At 39.0% G+C, this 17,153-nt stretch overlaps 1 protein-coding gene and 1 long non-coding RNA gene across 3 annotated transcripts in view; both read right to left on the bottom strand.

Moving 5' to 3' along the window:
• Positions 1–17,153, bottom strand: part of agrn (agrin) — a 552,174-nt gene that overhangs the window by 240,690 nt on the left and 294,331 nt on the right. The gene's annotated exons all lie outside the window — the stretch shown is intronic.
• Positions 12,535–15,576, bottom strand: LOC148158220 (uncharacterized). Its single transcript, XR_015763686.1, has 2 exons — positions 15,517–15,576; positions 12,535–14,655 (listed from the first exon to the last, which is right to left on the bottom strand). It is a non-coding gene; the product is annotated as an uncharacterized LOC148158220 (long non-coding RNA).

Here is a 17,153-nt window from a genome sequence, read left to right as displayed (position 1 = left end):
CGGCCCTTGAGGACTGGAGTTTGACACCCCTGTCATTGTGAATGACAACCTGTGAACAACAGGTTAAGAGTGTGACCCCCCTGTAATTGGAGCACACCCTCCGGTCCCCCTTTTTAAACAGGGGGACCACCACCCCAGTCTGCCAATCCAGGGGAACTGCCCCCGATGTCCATGCGATATTGCAGAGTCGCATCAGCCAACACAACCCTACAGCATCCAGAGCCTTAAGGAACTCTGGGCGGATCTCATCCACCCCCGGGGCCCTGCCACTGAGGAGCTTTTTAACTTCCTTGGCGACCTCGTCCCCAGAGATTGGAGAGCCCAACCCAGAGTCCCCAGGCTCAGCTTCCTCAACAGAAGGCATGTTGGTGGGATTGAGGAGGTCTTCGAAGTATTCCGCCCACCGGCCCACAACGTCCTGAGTTGAGGTCAGCAGCACGCCATCCCCACTATAAACAGTGTTGGTGCTGCACCGCTTCCCCCTCCTGAGACGCCGGATGGTGGACCAGAATCGCCTCGAAACCGTACGGAAGTCTTTCTCCATGGCCTCTCCAAACTCCTCCCACGCCCGAGTTTTTGCCTCAGCGACCACCCGAACCGCATGCCGCTTCACCCGCCGGTACCCATCAACTGCTTCTGGAGTCCCACAGGTCAAAAAGGCCTGATAGGACTCCTTCTTTAGCCTGACAGCATCCCTCACCGAAGGGATGCTAATCACACAGGGAGATAATCAAGGGAAACAAGGGATGGCTGTAAACAATCAAGGGATAGGCGACAACACAGGAACTAATTAACACAGAGGAACCCAAATCCTCACAAAAAAATCTCTTCAAACCACACCTGTAGTTTTTTTTATTACCAAGTTTACAACATAAAGCATTTTCACATGTATACTAAATAAATAAAAAACTTTAACTTCACATTTTTTATGTAAAAATTCATAAAGTGAATTTTCTGAACCATAAAAATCACATTTGTTGACCTATTTAACATCTAATGTCTTAAGCTACATTCACACAGGTCTTGATGATCAATTCGTTTTTTGCTGAAATTTTTTACATTTTCATTCCTACGACTAATTAAATAGTCCAACCACAATCAGACTTTTCTGTTAATGGTTTGCAATCCCAAAGTGAGTCACGTGCACGTAGAAAACACACACACTAATACACACAGAGACACACACACTGTTTGCATTACTAACAGTGGATGCCGCTGTTAACTAGAGGTGTGCCGATCGATCGGCCACCGATCATAATCGGACGATTTCCGTGAAAAATGTATGTATGACCGTGATCGCCGATCACACAAACTGATCGCCTGCTTCTCATTTCCAACCTGCCTGTGCAGCTGGTCTCCTCTTTCCTTCACTCTGCGCAAACGCGCAGCAACAAATCCTAAGCGATGTGGTGTGGAACTAAAAGGCTCTGAGTGAATGGGGAAGTTTGCGTGTTGCGCGGAAAATTAAAGCAGTCAAAATGCATCAACACGACGAAGCTAATATGACATAAAAACAATGACATATTTGATGGAGTTTGGCTACATCGAGGCTCACTGCAGTAAAAAAGACATACGGAGGATCAGACAGCAGGTAAAGCAGCGCACAGCTACAAACACTCACCCGGATTAGCATGACGGTCAGAAAACTAAACAAATAACCTGGAAAATTATTTAAGTCTTCGAGCTGCGATGTAAGACTCTGGTTCTGCTCTCACTGTTGAACCGCTGCTACGCTACAGGTAGTAATATTTGACAGACGGAGCTTCGCTTCTGCTCCACCTGGTGGTGACTCTCACACCGAACCTCTGCTTAAAGCTGCAGCATCTAACTTAAAAAAATAAATTTTACATACATATTAAAACTTTCGCTGTCCTAACATGAGGCAGATAATCTCTGTTCTGCATAATTACTCCGCTCAGTCAGAAACAGCCACTCAGAGCTAGCAGTAATCAGCTAGCCGCCATGCTAACAGGAAGTTTTCATTCAGTAACTCAGGATTGTTTATTGTAATGGATCCTGTTTTTGCCTTTGAATGTTAAGTTTTATACTTGAATTTTTTGGCAATGTTGAGAGGTTTTATTTTGGCTCTTTGCATTATTTAGCCTGTTAAGAGCCTTCATGTGTTTTCAGTCTGTTAAAGATAGTATTATTGATAGCAGTACAAATTGCACAATGTCTGTTTTGTTTTTTTCTTGGAAAAAGTTATTAAAAACAAGATTTTGTCTAAATTATGGTGAATTCATGGTTCCTTTTTCCACATAATGTAACCGGTAGTGTTTATGATTAAAAAAATAATAATTATGTGATCGGTATCGGTGATCGGCCCTCATGGGTGATCGGAATCGGAATCGGCAGGAAAAAACCTGATCGGCACATCTCTACTGTCAACTGATCAATTTTAAAGTCATTCAGCCATGAGAGCCATAAATCAATTAATTGCAACGAGCTCAATATTTTCCACTTGCATAATTTGTTGTGTTTCTCTTTACCAAATCTGGTCTTCAGTGAGATGCTTTGGTCTCAACCAGCTCCTTTGTTTGAAGGACAGTTTTGTTTACAGACACTTAATAATTAATTTTCTTTGTTGTTTTATTTATTTTGGATATTTAAAATGTCTTCCAGTTCCACTGCGTAAAATGTTCACGAGAATTTAAAGTTTCTCTATCTTTGAGAATGTCTTCTTGCATTATTATACCATTACCATTACATTACTTGAAAATGGACTCAAAACAACATAATATCGTTCATCACAATAACATCTGGGAAAATTTATCATCCAGCAAAATTTGTTACTGTGACAGGTTAAACTGTCAACCAGATCAGGATGCATGTCTCAACAACATGAAAGTCAGATAAAATGTGACATGATCGTTCAGACAGCAGTAACTTTGAAAATCATCAGATCCAGTTCAGTACCACATGTGGGAGTGGAGCATGCATTTTTAATTTATTTTGGTAAATAGGGCCGTTTAGACTGCCATGGAAAAGTTGGAGATGGGATTTATATGGGAGAAAAGAAAAAGATTGGATTTTGGGTCACATTGGTGACACCACAACTACTCTTAAGCACTAGTGAGAGAATTTTCTAAACTAAATCATGCATATCTAACATAATGAGAGCTCCATTCTAAAGGCAGGTGCACCATTTGTTAAAGCATTTTTTGAGGGCTATAACTGTGTACATACTGAAGCGTGCACACTTTTCAGTCCATGTAAAGTAATCTTCCCTTCAACTCTGCAGTGTTAAAGAGCTTTACTTCCATCACCGTGGACTTTTTTCCTACCCCACCACCAGAAGCTGACGAAGAGGAAGATGAGGAAAATCCCTTTGGGAAGCAAAGACAGCATGTCCAGTTTGTGCTTGTCAAGGCAAATGACTTGTGCAGGTAACACGTTATCTGGTGTTTGGGCAACTCGTCTATTAAATGTGAACACAACTGCCTATGAAAGGAAAAGGATGGTGCTGTTGTGATTAAAGCCCTATAGGGAAAAAATCTCAGGGTGTATGAGCTGAGAGAAAGTGTGGCGCCATTCTCCTGCTACAATCTTCTACCACTTTTTATAGTTTGGGACCCAGAAGAGGTCAAACAGGACACACATTTGGGCTTTTTCTATAAACCAAATCTGTATGTAGTTCTTAAACATTGCAAAACACCTGATAATGGAGCTTATGTTAAGATAATTACGATGTTTTCACACCTGATAGTCTGATAGACTTGGTTTGATTGGAGAACCAAAATTGCCACATTTGTTATATTTTCAGCTGCTGTGTTTCTCTTCCACTCTGCACTGAATCAAACCAAACAAACCCTTTAAGAAACCTGTTCCCCTCCCTGCCTGTGGGGTCGCTGCACCAAGAAACACTGAAAGAAAAGACATGAAAACACTTGAAGACCAGTGCAATTTCTTCACAGGATTTTGGTAAAAGACCATGTGTCATTACACCTGCTAGCGCTAGGCCAGCATGTTTGTTTTAGTTGCATTTACCCAGAATGCCCTGCTTATCGTCCACTTCCTGCTTGGAGCGGTCCACTTATTCATTCATTAACATATGATTCAAATGGCACCAGATTCCACTTTAACCAAACCCTGACTAAGGTTTTAGTGGGTCAGACTTGGCTTTTCGTTCCGCGTTAAAGTTTGATCTGAACATTCACTTCTAACAAACACAAACCAATTTTGATTAAATTGATTAAAGTGAACTAACAGGGCTGGTGTGAATGTACCCTCAGGTTCTATTCTCTGAAACTACTGCTAAGGATCCACTTTATGTAAAGTCTTTCCTTTCGGATTTCAGGGACACACAGCTTATGTCAATAAGCTACAAAAGCTGAACTTTAAATTGTTTCCACTCTGTAAAGAAAATATCTCTGAAGTCAAAATCAGTTTTATTGCTTTGTGGCCTTGTCGCATTTACTGCAAAGTGAAATAGTCAGAAGTTTTCCACTATGCCAAGCATGAGTGCATCCATACCCAATGAGACCTTACACAATGGCTCGGACAAATTGATAGCAGTGCGCTTCAGCGGGGGAAACAGTGAGAGTATAAAGCTGCTTGTTTTTTTTACCCATTCCCCAGAAACTCCGCTTGATTCAGGCGGTGACAAGCGAAGGGAGGCAAGGAAAGGTTTGCATGAATAATTAAAAGTCCTGAACCCTATATTGGTGACAAGAATAGCGACTGAATTAGCAGGGTAGTGATACACAAATGGCAAAGCGGTTCAAGTAAAGCTTTACATGCAGATTAACGCTAACAAATCACCCAGTGGCTGTCAGAAAACCAGGGAAGGGAAGATGATGGAGTGGAGATACAGCTCGGTGGCAGCGAAGCAACATGGCATTAATGTTGAATGAGCTTAAATTCATTACGCTCAAACACTCCTTGGGGACATTTTCTACTCCCACCTTAATAAAGGCTGCCTTTCTTTGCAGCGGACACTAAGTAAAACAGATGTGCTCCCCAGCCGGGCGGCTTTTAACAGCCTCTCCTCGCTGTGTTTCTCATTTCTCCTCCATGTAAGAGGGCTTTAGCCTCTCTGTCAGTGTAGCCGTAGTGGAGGACCTCCACGGTGAGGGGACCGGTTGCCGTGGTGATTGCCAGTGATGCAATCAGCTCAGAGCAGCTCCTCTCATCAGGCTGGGACTGGAAACTTTCCATCATGCTCGCAGGTGGCTTTTATTTTTTGACAGAGCATAAGCTTCTGTCTTCCAAAATGAGACGAGGGCTCCCATGAAATCCTGACAGCGTGGTAACCCTGGGCGATCATATTAGCCGCTGTTAGCAACAGCATCAAGGTGCATGAGGGGCCTTAAAATCTTCTATCATATGTAGTGTCTGTTCTCTGTCTGCCTTAGTGTCATCCTGTCTGGCATACCTGTCAAGTCTCCCGTTTTGGTTAGAAAACGACCATATTTTACGCGTTTCCTGCCATGCTCCTGTATGTTCCCATAAATTTCCTGTATCATGGTAATTATGTCACCTGGTTCTGACAGAAGCAGCAAACGGCTACAAATTTCCTGTTTTCTCCAATACAAAACTTGACAGGCATGCGACTTGGTGAGTTGACCTTAAAGGGTCAGAGGTCAATATATAAGAGCGAAGAGGTTCTGTCTGCAAATGATTCTGAACGACTTTCCATTTTCAGGAACTTATCTTTGTCTTATTTTGTCAGTGTACAAATCCAGCATCTAACAAGTAGATCTGTGTTGTTTGCATCTGCCCATACTGTTCTATGTGAATATCTTCATGTTTACCATTATTTTTTCCATATTTTAGCTCTAAAAAATATAAAAAATGATGTAATTAGTCAGTTTGGTAACACTTTATTTGAAGGGGTGTGCATAAGACTGACATGACTCTGTCATAAACATGACATAATATCTGACATGAACATGAACAAGTCTTTATGAAAGTTTATGACGGTTGTCATGAAGTGTCATTCTGTAAATAATGACACTTTTAATGCAAAGTTGCTCTAAAAGTTGCATTAAAAGTGCCAACTTTGCATGATTTTGTAAATAATGACAATTTAATGCAGTTGGCATTTTTAATAAACTTTCAATGCAACTTTTAGAGCAACTATGCATTAAAAGTCATTATTTACAGAATGACACTTCATGACAACAGTCAGACATTCATAAAGACTTGTTCATGTTCATGACAGATATTATGTCATGTTTATGACAGAGTCATGTCAGTCTTATGCACACCCCTTCAAATAAAGTGTTACCGATAGTTTTCTTTTTTATTTATGGCATTTCTGTTTTCTTTATGAATCAGTAATAAAATGAATTTAAAAGCCTAAAACTGCTTGGACAAATATGTCAATATATCTATGTCAAAACTTTTAAATTATACTAATACTTATGACTAAACTATGTTTACCAATAATAATAATAATAATAATAATAATAATAATAATAATAATAATAATAATAATAATAATAATAATAATTAATAATGATGATATAAAGACATTTGTAACCAGAAAATTGTAAAAGTTGACAGATTCTAGAGTTTCATTCATTTAAGTTGGAAATGTGATTTATGCTCATTTTCAACAGAAGTTTGAAATATTACAATAATTTTGAGAACTATGATAAATTTGCAGAAACTCTGCTGAATGTTTTATGTGACAAGGTTCCTGCACAATCTGTAATGTAAAACTTTTCAGGTGGGAAGGAAGGAAGGAACGGTAAGAATGGAAGACAACATTGAAAAATGAAGCAAAGAAGACAAAAGGATAGAAGGGAAAAAAGGAAGGAAAGAAAGATACACAGAGGAAGGAAGGTCATGAAGAAGGGAGGGTAGAGGGAAGAGAGGAAGCACAGGTAGAAAGAGCAAAGAAAGAATATCAAGGATATAGACACAAAGAAAAGAGAAGACAAGAAGGAGGAGGTAAGAAAGAATAAAGTATTTTTAAACTGAGACTGAATAAATCCCACGTTGCTTCTCCAGGTTGCTTGAGACACTGCAACCAGCAACAGGTAGAAATGAATGTACCAGAACCAGCTCTGGTTAAAACCACTTCAGTCTCTGAGAAACATTTAAAGGATCCAAAACAGACGCTTCCTAAAGTTTAACTACATCTGGAGACAGTTTGAAAACCAGAATATTTTAAGATCATGCAGCACCAGATGAACTATGTTTTCTATACAGGCTATCAATTGGGAACCTTCTCCCATGCTCATAGTTATGATTATACAGAAAAGAGTACGGAAGTGATGCACTGTCAGCATGAGAACAGATAAAGAAAGAATCACCACAGCGACCAGCAGCCATACCTGCTAAAACCTCCGACAGGGGAAAGAAATCAGCACTACACGGCTTCTATTGATCTCTGGTTAGTGGTCCTCAGGGGACAAATGCAGTCAATTATTGATCTGGGTGCAATCATAAAACACCCAGTGTGAAATAAAGAAAAACGTTTCCTCACAAAGGACCACACACCTCAGCTGGCTCCCAATGAGAAATTGCTTCTTTAAACAAGCTAAATGAAAAGAAGGAGGTATAGAACGGCAGCTTTTTCAGGGGAGAGAAGAAAACAAATTTTCTCAGGTCCCGCTTTCTTACCCTTGCTGTTCTCATCAAGGCTACAGTGGAGAGGAGAACAAAAAATGAAACGGTACCAGCTCTTTACTTTAAGGCGGCGAGTTTACAGAGGGGATGTGACAGAATGTCTTTGTGTTTGAGAGCGTAAAAGTTGTGAAGTAGAGTATTCCCCTCCTTCATCTCTAGCCAAATCTTAGTGCGTCTCATTCTCTTCCCGTCTTCTCGAAGCATTAGCTGAAGAACCCAGACCTCAACACGGTCAACGCCCAGGACAAAATCGTTTGGTGAACTCCACATTCCCAACCTGAGGACGGCATATAAAAGAGAGGTAAGGCCTCAGTCTTAGCGCAGGGAGGAGATGGAGGAAAAAAAACAAGGTTTTACTGGAGAAAGCAGTGTGTGAGATGGAGACAGAAAGGTGAGCGAAGGGCTGGAACTGAATACACAAGAAATATAAAAAATATTCATAATTCAAATCCCTTTTACTTTCTGCTGGCATCTTGTTCAGATTGGCACAGTAAGTCAGAGAAACCCTCTCTCTTCAAATCAATGAAGCAAAGACTTTAATTTCTGCATGGTTCCCCCAACAAGAGAGGCTCCAGGTATCCAGGTGTTAGAGCGACAAGGTTTGCCAAGCCAGCAGGTTAAAATAAGACTGCATGGCATGTTGGAGAAGATCAGCACGTTTAAAATGAAGCAAACGGCCTCCAGGTCCTGCCGTCTTGTTGCCTCTGAAGCATCGCTGTCGCTGCTGCTCTGAGGTTTCAACAAAGCTATTTCCAGCCTCCCCTGACTCTGGTTACTTTTATAGTTTTAATGACGTCCCACTGGTATTAAGTGTAAATACAGAAAGTACACAAAGGCTGGCTTCTCCAATATTCAAAATCTGTCCCTGAAGTTTCTGTTTGCTTGTTTTAGGAGTATGCTCAACAAACGGGCTGCTGAGATTATTCAGGCAGATGATGAGGATGATGTTTGCAGATGGCTTGGTTCAGACCATGACCATCAGGAGTGATGGTAGATGCAGCGGGACATGGTGTACAGATTGGGGCCATGATGTCTGCAGGCTCCATGGGAGGGACTCCGGTCTGAGGTGGAGAAGAGCTGAGCCAAAAACAAATCGTCTAACCCTCAGATATGGATCAGAACTGAAAGATCCTGGTAGAACGGGCTGCTCTGTCCTCAGCTTCAGACGGAACTGAGGAGTTTTAAGTTGGAAGTACATTTTAAACAATTTACTTGAGAGTTGTATTAGAAGGAAGGAAGTCGGCAGCCAGGATTTTCTTCAGTCTATTATTTAAAAAAAAAAACTAAGCTGCCATGCTCCCTATTGACAGGACATACAGGAAACAGGTTGCAATGAAACTGATGAAACTTTTTTTTTATTTCTCAGAGCGCTGGCAGACGCCCCGAAAACCCTGCAGCCCTGGGCAAACACCTATTACACCAAAGCTGCAGTAAAGCTGGTAAAACCAAACAGTTTGGCTAAAGATGTGAAGACATCATTAAAAATGTTTGTCATCAAATGAGCTTTATGCAGTCAGCTGTCTAACATTTGAATACAACCACATTTCAAGACAAACTTTAATCAGACTAACTGGAATTTAAAGTTCAGCAGAGATTTCAGCTTTTACATTTGTAGGTAAAATTTGTCACAGTATTTTCTTTTTTTCACACTCCAAGATAATTACTGTGGTTCACTTAAAATCTAGAAATTTCAAAATAAAGGCCCAAAAGTTCTGGACTGATTACATTTTTAGTCTCTAAATCACATGTGTCAAACTCAAGGCCCGCGGGCCACATGTGGCCCGCCATGTCATTTTATGTGGCCCTCCCAGCATTTTTATAGGCCGATGATCGACTTAAAATACGTTTTGAGCACGAATTGACTACAAACTACATTTCCCACAATGCATTCCGATTGTTACCAACCAACATCACGGCTTCTCGCCACTAGAGAGCAGCAGAGTCACCTTAAGCTACTTATTGATTTTCCCAGCGAATAAAACTGAGACATCGACAAGCTAACATCAAAACGTCCAAGAAAAGAAACATCGACTTACAAGTAAGACTGTGAATGAAGATGTGTGTGAGTTGGTGTCAGGGCGGCAGGTCGCGCTAGACTTTTTTGTTATCCGTTATCTTGACCGACAACATAAAAAAAAAAAAAAAAAAATTGGTCATGTACTATTTTTATCCGTGGAATTACACTCATATTAACATCGGCTATTAAGTCGCATTTTATGTGGTTTAGCTAATATTTACCGTGAATACAGATCCCATCACAAATTAAGCAGATAAATGTATCTACATCTAAGCGACTTCATTTAAATTAATGTCACTTCACCCGCTGGGGTCTGAACGCACTTCCTCCTGGTTCGAGGTCTGCAGATAAATCCGCCGCGTCCGCAGTGGTTGAGCAGCGGACTGCGTATGCTACAGTCTAATTAACTTTTGCACCATCATTTATTTCCTCAAGATAAACTTCCGGCTCTTCCAATGGATTAACACAACGTTGCATTCTCTTTAGCTTTCTCTGGTCTGCAATGGAGACTTGAATTTAACGCGCCATTTCTACCAAAGGTTTGTAATGCGCTTCCTAACCAGACGCTCCAAACCGTCCGGTCCAGAACTCTTCAACATGCTGTCAGGTCCCGGTTAGAAAGACGCATTTAGTTCAGAGTCCATGAGATGATAGTCAGAAAGGATTTTTTTTAATTAATTGATTTCAGTTGCCTCTGAGACTAAATCTTTGTGTAAAGTCTATAATGTCTGCCCATGTGACTTGTTTTTATTATTTGTTTGCTTACCTTTAAACACTGATTTAAATATTGTAATTTTTAAACTAAGCAGTAATTTTACATCCATGGAAACTCAAATGTAATATTTAAAATGTCAATACATTAAATCAGTTATTTAACAATATGAGGTGGTGTTTAATTTATTTTTAGCATTGTATTTTTATATATTAATGCTAGGGCTGTTTTCCAGAGCTACCATCTGCAACTTTAGATGGTTCCTTCTCTAACACACCTGGACCATTGACTCATTATAAGCCTCTACAGAACTGAATGAGGGAAGTCAACCTTTGTCTGGGGTGTTTTAGCAGGGATGCACTCCTGATTTGTACCGTCAATGTGGCCCGTTGAAGGTGGCCAGTATGCTGAAGTGGCCCTCGGTGAAATTGAGTTTGACACCCCTGCTCTAAATGAATCAATTATTTGAAATCAAATAGGTCTTTAAATTCATATCCAGTCCAATTTTTACATTTAATTAACAGTGTAAAACCATCTTTTTTCCCTAGTTAAATAAGGATGTTTAATTATAATGTAGCGTCCCGGTTGAAATGATGGTGTCTCAGACTGATGGTTCACGTTTCTTTATTCAACAGCCTTTGTACATGAACACACTGTAAGAGCTACAAAATATACAAATAAAATACCATTAGTAACTCAATGTTGTTCTAACCTTTCACCTTTGAATTCTTTATCTTATGTGCTATAATTATGTTTACAATACATGTATTCATTTAACTCTAACATTCCTGTATTATAAAATGAAATAAAATGTATTTCAACTGTTTCAACCAAATATTAACACCATCTAATGGCAAAACATAAACATCACATCCAATACATACAATCCACTCATCAAAACACTCACCTTGTTCCCTCATCAACCAAGCGCTAACTAATTGATTGTCTTAATTTGACTACTCCTTAATTATCTCCTTTTCACTACGACCCGTGCGCTCTCTCTCTCTGCATGATGTCCAAACAGTTAATTGTCAGTTACTGTCTGCAGTGTTGTGTCAGTCACTTAGCAACCTTGCCCTTTAAAGCCCTTTCAAAATAAAAGCATCGGCCGCAAAACAACAAATACCTCTTAGTTAGATGAGGAAACAAAAAATACTAATAAAGTCATTTACATATAATACACCCACACTTTTAACTTAGACACTTACCTCTCACAAAAGTAAGGATGTTTGGCATGATCAAAAATATTTTAAGACAGACAATGGAGAGAAAGTGTGTCTTCTGCTGCTAACTCCCAGAGCAGACAGAAAAGATAGTTCAGTTTTTTACTATAGAAGAAAGGGTGGTTAAAAAGCCGAGTTTACTATTGAGCAACAAATATTTTCCTGGCTTCAAAACTGCTTTTCCATCAGCTGTGTTTCACCTCAGCAAAGCTGGATGCAGCCTCCGTCTCTCACTGTTTCTCTATTTCATGCATTGCTTTCACTCTTTGTTCTGTTTTACTTTTTGGCATTCACACCATAGATAGAGCAAATGCATTATTCACACCTACTTGGACCAGAAAAGTTATTTCAAAGCCTGCAGCAGTACTTTGTTTTCCTTCACCTTGTTTTGTCCATACGAGAGGCCAACAATTGCTAAAGCAATTAGACTGGGACCTTGTTGAGAGAGCTTTCAGAAATGTTTTTCAAGCCCAACCTGGGGCTGTGTGGCATGGAGGAGCAGAAATCCCACCATTTGGCCTTACTGTGGAGGTTAGGCTTGCTGGATTTATCGGTAAATTTCAGTCAGGGAGACTGTTTAGATTTACAACTTGGCTCAATAGAAGCTTCAATCCTGGGTAATGAGAGGACATGGTTCACTTACAATGTGCAAGTGTAATGAACCAACAGGACCACAGCAGTTACACTCATGATGACAGCCATTCGTTGAATGATAGTCTCTCCTCACTATCATCCAAACGCTATCAATATCCTTCACTTTATTTCCACAATCACTTTTTAAAATCTGGCAAATGGTGCAGCATGATGCATGCTTATGAAAGATCTATCATCCATTTCTGAAAATGGCTGCTTGCTTTGATTTTTGGCTTCTTGCAGTAGTAAAGAATTGTTTGTATGATGTGAAGCACTTTGAAATGCCTTCTAGCTGAAATGTCCTGTACAAATAAAACTTCATTGATTGATTGATTGAATGAATGAATGAATAAAACTGTTTGTTTTTATTCTCAGTTTCTGAATAAAATAATTTAGAAGATTTATAGATCTACATCAAAGTGATGAACGTAGTGGACTCTACTGCAGCTACAGTTGTTTGTTACCATGGCGACTGACTGACCGGTCAGTACAATGACTTCTTGGCTGCTTGGACACCAAAGGAAAATTAGTATTCAATGAAACCTCCTGGATATGGGAACCATTTTGTTTCACTGAACAACCGAGATACTGTATTAGCTAAACCAATTAACGTCCTTATTAACACAAACAGAAATAAACCAACTGGATGGAAAGATCGACTCAGTGCTCACATGCAATGTGAGAACAACCTGCTGAGGTTTAAATCAAGTATCAGAAAGGGAAAGATCAGTCATTAAGTGACTGTTTGTGGTTGTTGGTGCCAGATGTGCAGATCTAGAGATCATCATATATCAGTATTGGCCATTATTAGTAATTTCTTTAGTTATTTTTTCCACCACTGTTTGAAAAAAAATTACGTGGGGCATAAAACTGAATCAGAGGTAAAGTCAGCAGTCATTTTTTTCAAGGTGCTAAAATGGAAGAGCAGAGTTTATGTATGTATGCATATATGCATATGAAATAGAAACTAATGTGTTACTTGCATGAAATAAATGGGTAAAAGATGAAAAGCAGCTGAGAGCGATAAAGCCAATATTGACGCTTTCTGGGCTGAAACGTTTTGGTCAATGAACAGAAAGATGAACTTCTCACTCCTTTGAAATATCTCCAGAACAATTTTACTATTCTCCATCCAACACTATAATAATTATCCTGGGTTGTTCTAACAATGCTCCAGATGGAGGAGAGCACCAAATCATAGCCAACATGCTGCAGCCTGGAGCCAGCAACTTCATTAGAGGTTCACAGGAAACTCCAGGCCTGATGCAGTGAGTTGTTCTGCCTCTGTCTCCCTAATGAATCCCACGGGGTATGGAGACAAAGTCAATGTCTTCCAGAAACATTCCTGCTATTCCAGGTCACTCTCTGAGCTTCCTTCTGCACCACGTATCAATAATGGAGGGACTTGGTGACAGAGCCCTATTCTGTCACCTCCCATCTTCTCTAGACTCAGCAGCAGGCAGACAGAAAGCCTTCCTGAGAACACATTACATTCAGCATGGAGGGAAGACACAAAAAACAGTGTGACTGCCAGCAGAATTCAGCTAAATTCAGACATTGGGTTAGGACGGAAAGATGATGTCAGGTTTTGTTCTGCTTTGACCTCAACGTCACCCTGAAACGTACAACGGTTTTATGAAATTCTGGCATTTTTGATCCCGTTTACACGTGCAGTGAATTTATGCCTGCACTGAAAGAAATAACTCTTTGGATTAACATAAAAAAATCATGGAAAGATTTTCCACCTGATTACTTTGCTTTATTTCAGCACTATGTAATTATGTTACTCCAATTTAAACCAAATGTGTAGGTTCAACTTAATTTTTGTGGTTGATTCAACTTATTTACTTTAGTTGGACCCAATGTAATTTAATAGAACCAGACCAACTAATTTTACACTGATACCTTCACACTACTTAATTAAGTTGATCCAACTCATGAAAATTAAGTTAGCTGAACAAACATGCTTCATGCTGAAAGAAAGCTATTTAATCGTGTGGAAAATCTTTCCATGATTGAATTATGTTAAATCAAAGACATTTTCTTAAGTGCTATTAAATGAAGTGTTTTAAGACCAGACTAAAAGAAGAAAGAACACTCAACAATTAGAAAAAGTACAACATGAACTGTATTTTCAAAATTGTTATCCATTTTCTTTTTACACAGCACAAAAAACAGCTGAGTTGAAAGTTGAAATAAACAACAAAAGGTCAGTTTTGTTATTCCAGAAAAAAACTGGGCTGTGTTTAGCATAGATCAAATTCTTAACAACATAAAAAGTGTCAGTAAGTTCGCTCAACTTTGCGAACTGTAACAGTTAAAATTTAGTTTTCGACTGCGGTCTTTGGAAAAAAATTTAAAGACACATTGCTCAAGTTGTTCATCACTTCCACCCCGTCCAGGAGAATCCCAACATCCTCAATGGCATCGCCAGGCTCTGCACTCTCCGGTCGGATAACAGATTCCACAGACGGTCTCGGCCATTTGTGCACCTTGATGATGGGAACAAGGGTGGGGTTTTGGGGGGGAGAGATTTCACATCTCATTAAATAAAAAAATATCTTTACACTTATTTGGCTGACTCAACAACAGCTAAGGTCCATCAAAGATCTGTCTGTGTTAATTGTGAGTCCAGTGGTAAGATTTCCCATTTAGAAAAGGTACCATATTTTCTACATTTTCACAAAAATCGTCTTATAATGCGGTGCACCTTGTGGTAAAATACGGTATATTGTCTCATATGGAAAAACATGAAGAGAAGGGATGAATCCCAAATAGGCCCCATATTCCATGGCCTGTTCTCCTCAATTGAAATGACAGTCTGAGGATCCACCACACAGACTGTCATTCCAAACTAGTCCTACTTATGTGCAAACAAAGCCCTGACTCTGTACACAAACCAAACATCTTATCCATGAAGAACCTGTCTTGTTTCCTGGATGGAGGAAATGTCATGACTATGTGTGGTAGTTATTTCCAAATAGATCTGTACTAACATCTTAGGTAAAGTTACTTAATATTTTTGTCTGCGTATGAAACAATGCTGTTAGAAAAAAAGGCTAAATAAAACAGGCCAAAGATCTTTTTGTGGAGTTTAACTCACCTGAAAATCCTCATTTTAAACCCACTTAACAATAACTGTAATTATATCAATCTTACTAATGATTATCCTTTTCTGTTGGAGAAATCTAAAAGCATCTCAAAAGTCAAATTAAAATTGAATGTACCCAAGTGAAAAAAAGAAGAGTTTTAATGATCTTCTCTTATTTTAAATTTATTGGTAATTCACAGGAAGTCCAATTAACTCCAACTATCATCACCTCTTTTGTGGACACAAAGATAAATTAACATACCATGTACTCTTTCTCCAGCTTCTCTGGATCTTCATCCAGGTACCCACACAGGCCTTTTAGGATGCACCCTCATCTAGTCAGATAAATATGCAGATCAGAAAACAATGAGAACAACCGCAAAAATCCAGCAGTATACTATAGGGTCACACACTTGAAAACTTAGCTAAATTCAAAGGAAGTCACAACGAAAGTGATCAGTGGCTTGCAGCCTATTTGAAAGATCTTTAAAATTGTTATTCTCCTTTCATTATGCCATGACTAAAATTAAGTTTAACATTTTATTTAAGCTTCTAACTGAAGCTGTCACCTAAGAAATATTTATGTCTGAAACAAGGGTACAGTACAGGGGGATATACTGTGAAAAATCTATTTCCTCTGCCTTCTCCCAGTGCTAGAAACAACCAGTCAGTGGCAGGAGAGTTTTAGTGCTGTCAATCACAATCTCATGTTGCTGCTCATCCTTCTTCCCCCTTGCTCTGTACTAATCTGTAGCTAGCATAGGGCTGATAGCAGCTCATATCTACTAGACAGAGAGAGACAACACTCCTTACAGTTCCACATCCCCACGCAAATAAAGACAAATAAAACTGACTTGCCAAATACAAGTTTAGCTGAACCCTTAATCGCTCTAACACTAGATTCAGTCATTTTAGATCTGGCAAAACTTACCATTAGCCACTGAAATCTAAAACTTGATGACCGATGACCCCCTTCACCAGTGCTTATGTAGGTGGATAACAGACAGGTGATGTTCTGAAAGAGATCAGATTTTCAAACATTAAAATATGTAATTCACCCTGAGCAGAGTTGTATCTGAACATTCAAACTTTTAGTACAAGTCTCTTGAATGGATCATGAATCAATCAATCAAATTTTATTTGTACAGCACATTTCAGCAGAAAGGCATTTCAAAGGGCTTTACATAATTAAAAACAGAAACACAGAGTCATGCAACATTTAATATACAGTGAAACAGATAAAAAGTAAAGCCAAAAACATTAAAAACATTGAAGACATTAAAACCGCACTAAGCCTAATTTAGCTAAGCAACTCTAAACAGGTGGGTTTTAAGTTGAGATTTAAAGGCACCCAGTGTTTCAGCTGTTCTGAAACTGAATATAACCACAAGCATGTATGTGCAGAACAGTGGTGACTTGAACATGGTAGAAAGCAATAAAAATATAAAACATAAAAATCAAAACAAAAACCTCAACATTTCAAAATTAAACTGATAAACTTAAAAATTGTTTTTGAACTACAATTATTTGGGGAAAAACAAGTACAATAACAAAATACATCTTTAGAGCAGAGGAATATATGCATTTAAAAAAAAGAAAGCCTGTTCATGGACTAATAGGAATAATGGACAATCCTCTGAGTGTTTCAGCCAGAAAACAATACTAGAAATCCATAGTTAGCAGGTGGACATTTATGTGGACATTGCAATCACATTTAAAGCTCTAACAGCAAAGGTTTCTGCAGGTTCCTGACTCAAATTTAATACTTTTTATTATTAATAAATGAAGAATCTGTATTACGATAGAAAGCCACAAAAGTGTGTGTGCATCCAATGTCCACTCTGCATTTACTTACATAATAACAGTACTGAAATAAAATAATAATAAAAAATAAAAAAA

This window comes from Poecilia mexicana, unplaced genomic scaffold, assembly GCF_051168715.1.
Source record: "Poecilia mexicana isolate PSO_F unplaced genomic scaffold, ASM5116871v1 scaffold_7, whole genome shotgun sequence".
Taxonomy (NCBI): Eukaryota; Metazoa; Chordata; class Actinopteri; order Cyprinodontiformes; family Poeciliidae; genus Poecilia; species Poecilia mexicana.
The sequence above is the reverse complement of the archived record's forward strand: the minus strand, read 5'-3'. Positions and strand labels throughout refer to the sequence as shown.